Source organism: the organism of the source record quoted next, unplaced genomic scaffold (genome assembly GCF_019419815.1).
Source record: "Pyrus x bretschneideri cultivar Hongxiangsu unplaced genomic scaffold, Pyrus_bretschneideri_v1 Contig9, whole genome shotgun sequence".
NCBI classification, from domain to species: Eukaryota; Viridiplantae; Streptophyta; class Magnoliopsida; order Rosales; family Rosaceae; genus Pyrus; species Pyrus x bretschneideri.
This window is the reverse complement of record NW_025999831.1, coordinates 8737656-8745115: the sequence shown is the minus strand read 5'-3', so window position 1 is coordinate 8745115 and position 7460 is coordinate 8737656. Positions and strand designations below refer to the sequence as shown.

Here is a 7460-nt window from a genome sequence, read left to right as displayed (position 1 = left end):
ATAAAAAACCAGAGAATAACTCAAGCAATTGAAGTAGGGTAATAGCATCATCTGGGTTTGAGCAATGGAAGTTTGAAGCTCTCGGCTTCAATGGTGGATCACCCAAATGGTGCTCTGATGATGCATGCAAGGATATATTCGAGTTCCTCTCATCCACGGGATTGAGATTTCAGAGTTTGTTAGTTTGATTTGCTTCGGTTTCAAAGAAGAGGAATGATAGAGCTCTCGGAGCTGGAGAATGAGAATGAGAGAGATTAAAGAGAGAGGTTTCAGAAAGGAGAGAGAAGGGGAGTTGGCAGAGAGAGAAGGGGAGTTGGCAGAGAGAGAGAAAGTGTAAGGGAAATGAGAGAGGGCAGGTGAGGGAACTGGTCAAATAAAAGGGACAAAGAGAGTGTTCTTGAAAAAAAATGAAAAGGAAAAGGAATAGGAAAAAAAATTAAAAATTATTTTGTATTATTTTATAAATAAAAAAATACTAATATTTTATTACCTATTGATAGGGCTATTGAAGTGCAACGGTGGAGATGCAAAAGACGGTTACTGTTCATTAAGAGCAGTTACTGTTCACTAGGTGGATAGCATAGTATATTGCCTAGGGGAGCTTTTCCCATGGTGGAACTGCTCTTAGTGTAGATAATATTGTTTGTTTAGAAAAAATGAAAAAAAAAAAAAAAAAACCCCACTTAGTAATATGGTTTAGTAGTGTTATTCTTTACTTGTAAGTGAGATGTCTTAAATTCAATTATCGTCAAAGACGAATTCCACTTAGTACATATAATGTCCTTTGTTCAAAAAATAAAAAAATAAAAAAATAAAAAAACTACAAAATTCAATCCACCGTCTTTGGGCCCGGTCTCCTTCGGCATACGTTGTACAACGGCAAAGCCCCCCTTCTTCCTCCAAACCCGTTCCCACTCTTCGAGCTTCCCTTTAAACAATCCCTGAAACGCGTTTCACTTAACAGTTATTGAAGGTAATCTCCCAAAGCTTCAACAGTGTTGCTGGATTATATTTCAATTTGTGATGAAATACATATGAAACCTACCTCACCTACCACCTGTTTGACGAAATGCGTCTGTCAATCTCTTAATTTCAATTGGGTATCTATGAATCATGTTTTTCCCCTTTTTGGTGGCCGTTCAAATCGTATTATGCAACTGGTTGAGCTCAATGATTCAACATGATTAAAGTTTGTTATTAATTTATTCATGCTGTGTGTGCCCTTATTGCTTACTGTTTGTGTTATAATATTTTTTGCTCCATTGTTACGGCTCAGTTCGAAAACTCAACCATAAGGACCAACTGGGCATGTTTGAGCTGCGTTTACCTATGACTATTGTGTGCATGTTTATGTTGCTTTCTGGAAAGAGTTTCTGAACTTTGTGGTTTTGATTACAGAGCTAAAAACATCTTAATACTGAAGAAGGATGCCGCATAGAACTCGGCCAATGACTGCGCTCTTGGTGTTTACTGGACTGAATATTGCACTAGTTTCAACCATTACTCCAGTCTATGATTTCGTCTGCTTCCTTCCGTATTGGGAAAGAAGGGTAAGTTTTCATTTGTTGCTTGTGAAGCAAACCATCTTCCAGAGGAAAAAGAAATTGGCATTGAACTTTCTTTAGGTTAGATGATCACTGGATCTTCCTAACATCATCAACAATGTTCAGCATACACATACAGCATGCAACTTAAAATAAAGTATAGTCGATGGCTTACTTGATATTGTATAACTATGTTTGCTTGTACTGTTGTACTTGATGTTATTATATTCATTTACAGCATTAATAATATCTTCATCTTAATGGGTTTGTACCAGTGAGGTGAAAGTTGTCAAACCTAAATATCATTTTTGGTTTTATTGTGTGTTCAGCATAGGGATAGTTTTGTTGATTGAAGCTTTCTGGTGTCATCACGAAAGTATCTCTAAAAACTAATGGTGGCATTATTGGAATGAATTTGGGAAATTAGAAAATGCTCACTTATTATAGTTGGATGATTACACAAAGTTTTTCTGTTCTTTTCCACATACCGAGAGGAAGGCTTGTCCGCAAGTTCTTGCTTGACCAACTTAAGTTTGGGATATGCGAGCTATTAATTTCAATGGTGTTCTCCTGTGGGTGGGAAGCAAACTTCTAGAATGAGAAATAAAATTTTAGTAGCTGGTGTGTTCTAAAAATGAGAAAAGGAAATACTTTTGGAAATCTTAAGTTCTTGACCCAACTAACACTTGTAAAACATACGAGTCCCATCAAACAATCTTTTTTGAGAAAAAGTGGCAGAAAACTTGACCAAAATATGATTTATTCCAACATTAAACATATTCTTTAAGCCTTGACTAGGCACAAAATTATTAATAGGCTCCCCATTGTGAGAATGGACTTGGGAATAAACAACTGTATTCCGACAAGACCTTTTCTTAGTTCCTTTCTTTTATAAGGATTAGGATTAGATTTTGCTTTTCTATTTCTGCTTTAAACTTTCTATTAGAATTTCTTTCTTGGATTAGGTCTAGTGTCCTTTTTCCATTAGGTTTAAACCCTTATAAATGCCTGTTTTATGACCATTTTGTTTTTCTTTCATTTTTTTAAGAGAGAAAGAGAGAGTACATGGAAGGATGGATGAATATTGTAGAGGGAGTGGTAGGAAGGAGGAAGGAGAAATGCACATGGAATGGCATAAAAAATGAAAACTAAAGACTAGAAACCATACCTACTTAATTGTTTTTGTTTTTTGGTTTTCATGTTCTGTAACATTCTATTCTTTCTTCCACATCATTCCCATCACCCTTCTTCTATCCTTATTCATGCCATCTCTTCTCCCCTGTATTTCCTCGTTATTACTAATCGAGAAGAAAAAAACTAAAACGAAATAGTTAACAAAAAGCCCCATAATTGGTGAAGGATCTTTATTATTGTTTTCCCTAAGTGTATAAAACTAAAAGATGCAGTTTGAGCCTAGAAAGAATGTTATGAATTCACTAGATTTCTCCAGCTTTTTTAACTTGTAGACTTGCAGTGAGCTATACTAAGAACTACACTTCTTGGTTATAAATTCAAAGATACGAGTCATGTGGTACTGTTGTTCTCCTGTGTAATTGATAAAAGAAATGACTATTTAACATCTGCATAACAGAGATAAGTTCTCTTCGATTTCTGCTGGGAGGAAAGCCTAAGGGACCTAGGAATTTTTGTGTTATGTGGTAGGTACTAAGTACTAATATGAGGAAAATTTCAGGCCGCAAAAAATGAATACAAGAATTTTATTTATTATATATTTAGAATGTGTTTCAGCTAGCTGCAGCACAGATTTTATGGCCTTTCTTAATGTATTGGGATGATGTTTATAAACCAGTCTATGCAATGCATACCCAATCTAAACCACACTTTTCTGAAATCTGAAAACCATATCTCCTGTTCATGATATGCTATGCAAATGGTCAATTTGCTTTCTGCATTTTGTTCCCATGACTGTTGTACTTTGTCTTGTTTGCACTAGCCAGACTGTTCAACAAAATGCACGCCAACCACAGTACTTGTGGCTGTGTGAAAACTTGATTACATGCATATTTTATGGGTTGTATAATATTGAAGGGAAAGCTTTTTGTGTGCATGGTTTGAACTGGTCGATATTGGTGAAGGTTATCAATGTCAATTTTGAAATCTTCAATAACCAATCAAACCTTCTGTCATGATAGATGAATTGCTAAGATGTTATTCTTATCAAATTCTAATTGCAAGGTGTTATGTTCTTAGTTTTTCACTTTTAAATATATTTTCTTTGTCATCTACCATTTGATTAAATATTGAAGTTTAAACCACTTTGATTGGATTGGATTGGATTGGAATGGATTGAGTCAGTGAGTTGGTTGCACTCATCTCATATTCTTTTTCTTCTTTGCAGAGAGAACGGCATCATCAGGAACGTGAGGCTACCATAGCAAATGGCCTTACATCAAGATAGAAATATCTAAACGTCTTCAGTTACAGGTTTTACGCTTTTCTAATGTTTAATGCAGTTTGAGGTGTGTTCTATTTATCTAAGATTTTACTAAACAGAGATAAGAAGGTATATGATTCTTTAGGATGCCTACTTATGGATGTTATCTCCGTATATCTCATCTTCTAATTTTGAAATATGTTTGGATACAACCTCAAAGATTTGTAGGACATCACAGTGAGCATACAATGGAATGCTCTATACCATATATGCTCTATGCAAACTGTAACATATAAGTCCTTGGGCTTTACAGATCTGGTTTCTCTTGCTTTACATACTGATTTCTGAACTCATATGCTTGGTTTGCAAGATTTTCAATGTTGGTTCAATGTTTCTGCTTACTAGATCTTTCTGGGCAAGCCTTTTTCTATTGATCAGAAGGTACATGCAAGGTATCTCAGCCAAGTTTGGAAAATAGGCTTACAATTGGAGAATGAGATAGAGAGAGGAGAGAATGAGACACAAACACGAAAAACATGACACAAATGCCAGGTTTACTACGTTGGATGCAACAAACGTTTATATGCTAATGTACTAGTCCAAACCGCTTTTTCTGACCAACAAACATAGACAACTCGGGCTGTTATGATATCAAATGGTCCGATCTATTTTTGCACACATGTTACACTCATGACTAAGAAAACCTATATAGTTAGGGTTTTATATAATGTGATAATTAATAAAAGTTCGGAGCTTCACGACACGGAAATGTACTCAAAGTGATAGAAAACGTGTGTTTTGGTTACACTCTCCTTTTCTTTTTGTGGTTAAACGTAAAGATCGAAATGTGTAAAAAGGGTTGGGGGTGGTTGGGAAGGGCCTAAGTTTACCTTTTCCTGGGAGGCCTTGATGAGTTGGTCCAACATACCTTGAGCCTCCAAGCATCCTATGTCTACGTACGCTGCGGGTCAGACAGGAAGGATGCTATGAAGGGTGAAGGGGAGAAGACTGAACTGATGGTTGTCGGTAACATACAACGTGCTGCCATTGCTGAGACGGTGGATGAACAGGAACTTGTGGCTGAGCAAGTCATGGCCTTGATCATCTCTACGGGTAACGAGGGTAAGGCTTTAAAAGTTTCTGATTTCTGTTGTTAATAATATTTGGATAATTAACTCCGGTGCGCTATTGCACATATGACATTTGATTCTAAACTTGTTGGAAACATAAGAACATCTAACATCTACTTAGACTGATGTTACCACGGCTGATGGTGGTGCCTCCACTATTCTAGGAGAGGGTACGGTATCCCTTACTAACAATACCAACCTTGATACTGTTCTCATGGTTCCGTCACTTGCTTATAATCTTCTTTCGGTGGTTCAAATAACCATTACCTTAAATTGTTTGATTGTTTTTAGCCTCATTTTTGTGTGTTTAAGGACATTCAAACTCGTAGGACGATCATCACTAGCATAGATCCAGCAACGATGTCAAGTTCCAATCTCACAATAGGTCCTCTTCGCAAGATTGCAACTGCAGCTTCCAGCAGTTTATTAAATGAGGACACTTGCTGCATTGCGTGGCCTGACAAGCAATCCCATAACTCAGTTATCCATGTAAACTTAGGGAGTCTAGCATCTGTTAGTGAGAAAGAACTAGCGGAAAAAATGGCTTGGAGATTAGCCAACGGCAAGCAACCTTTCTTGTATGTCATTAGATCTGGCTCAATTTGTGGTTCCGATTGGATTGACCTAATGCCTCAAGGTTTTGCAGAAGCTATAGGAGAAAGAGGTGTTAGACTTAATATGTTCATGTGAGTTGAAATACCAAGTAATACTAACCTTGAGAAGACAACTTCGAAGGCACAGCAAGTCACACAGCAGCAAACACTCGAGCACCCTAAGATCACAAGCAAGGCCTTCTGCACATTCACCACGACTGTATAACTCAAACCTATGAGGTGTTTTCTGAGTGTTGGATTCGATGGTATGTGCAGGGACATAGCGTTAGTATTTATACGAACATAACCCTAATTCATCTTCACATAATAATGTCATTAGGATTCCTTATTGTATAAGGATACAATCTACCAAATCTCAATCCAAATAGGATAGTATCAGGAGCCCTTACTCTCCAAATATAACCAGAATATATACTTTACTTGGAAGCCAAGTTATAGATTATAACTAAACCCTAATCCTACTTACATTCCATGTCAATCCTTATTAACTATATTTATCTGTTAGCCATTGAATTAGAGTCCAACATCCAACAAGAGGTCACATTGTGTAATGGGAACCACAAAGGGAAGTTTTGGTTCATGCCACGGTGGGTGTGTTTTGGAGCCGTTGTGGTTGGAACTCAACCCTAGAAAGTTTATCGGAAGGGGTTCCAACATTATGCCAGCCGTGTTTTAGCGATCGAAAGGTGCATGCAAGGTATGAGAACCAAGTTTGGAGAGTAGGGTTTCAATTGGAGGATAAGTTAGAGAGAGGAGAGAGAGAGAGAGAGAGAGCTATTCAAAAACTTATGGCAGATGACGATGGGAAGGAAATGAGTGAGGGCCATGGAGTTGAAGGAGAAAGTAGATGTTTGTACGAGGAAAGGTAGCTCTTCCTACAATTTCTCAAATGAGCTTGTGCTCCATCATTTCATTTTAACTGAATCACTCAGGCTTGAAATAAATTTACTGTGTTAATGCTTTAGATAATAGAATCCAAACAAAGATTAGTTATCTCTATCACTGGAAATAAATACCAATCGATTCAAAATCTGTAGCATTTGTTATCACTACAAGAAAAAAAAAATTATTACGAGACGAAAACGCTTTTCGTCTGCCAAGTTTTGTAGGGATCGTTGCGTAGAATTTTACTCGATGGACTTTCATGTCCGTCGGTTAAGTTTCAACTTAGCCAACCATCGTCGTGTAGCATTTATATTACGCGACGAACATAATTTGAAACGACAAACAACTCCTGGTCGTCGTTTTATATTAAAATAAAATAGCAGTATATTCCGACAAACGTTCTGTCGATTAAAATATTCTAAACCAACGACATTTCTGTCGAGTAGGTAACTCTGATATTAAAAAAAATATTTATTATGTAAAAAGATAATTGCAGATAAAAACATGAACTACGAAAATTAAAATTTTTTATTACAACCTAGAAAAAATATATCATCCAATTGAAACAAAAATATATACAACTAAAAAAATTTGTTTGTTCAAACATATTACAAAAAAATAAAATATATATATAAAGAGAATTGTTATTGGCACTCCAAAAATCTCATTTTATACTCCAAACTTTCTATAATTAAAAAGAAAAATACAATACACTTGTGAGGAGTGTAGAATGAGATTTTTGGAGTGCTCATAGCAGTTCCCAAAAAAAAAAAAAAAAAAGGAACTGTAAACTAGGAGAGGTCATGATCATTGCTAGGGCAACTCATTGGGTGGTTGCACGAGAGGCAACTAGGACAGCTTTTGGGGAGGCTCCTAAGATGGCAGCACAAGC

At 36.5% G+C, this 7460-nt stretch overlaps 1 long non-coding RNA gene and 1 pseudogene across 1 annotated transcript; both read left to right on the top strand.

Moving 5' to 3' along the window:
- Nucleotides 1-810: 810 nt before the first annotated feature.
- Nucleotides 811-4292, top strand: LOC103940440. Its single transcript, XR_666315.3, has 3 exons — nt 811-973; nt 1399-1550; nt 3904-4292. It is a non-coding gene; the product is annotated as an uncharacterized LOC103940440 (long non-coding RNA).
- Nucleotides 4293-4925: 633 nt separating this feature from the next.
- LOC108866701 lies at nt 4926-7218 on the top strand (annotated as a pseudogene).
- The last annotated feature ends 242 nt before the right edge of the window (nt 7219-7460 follow it).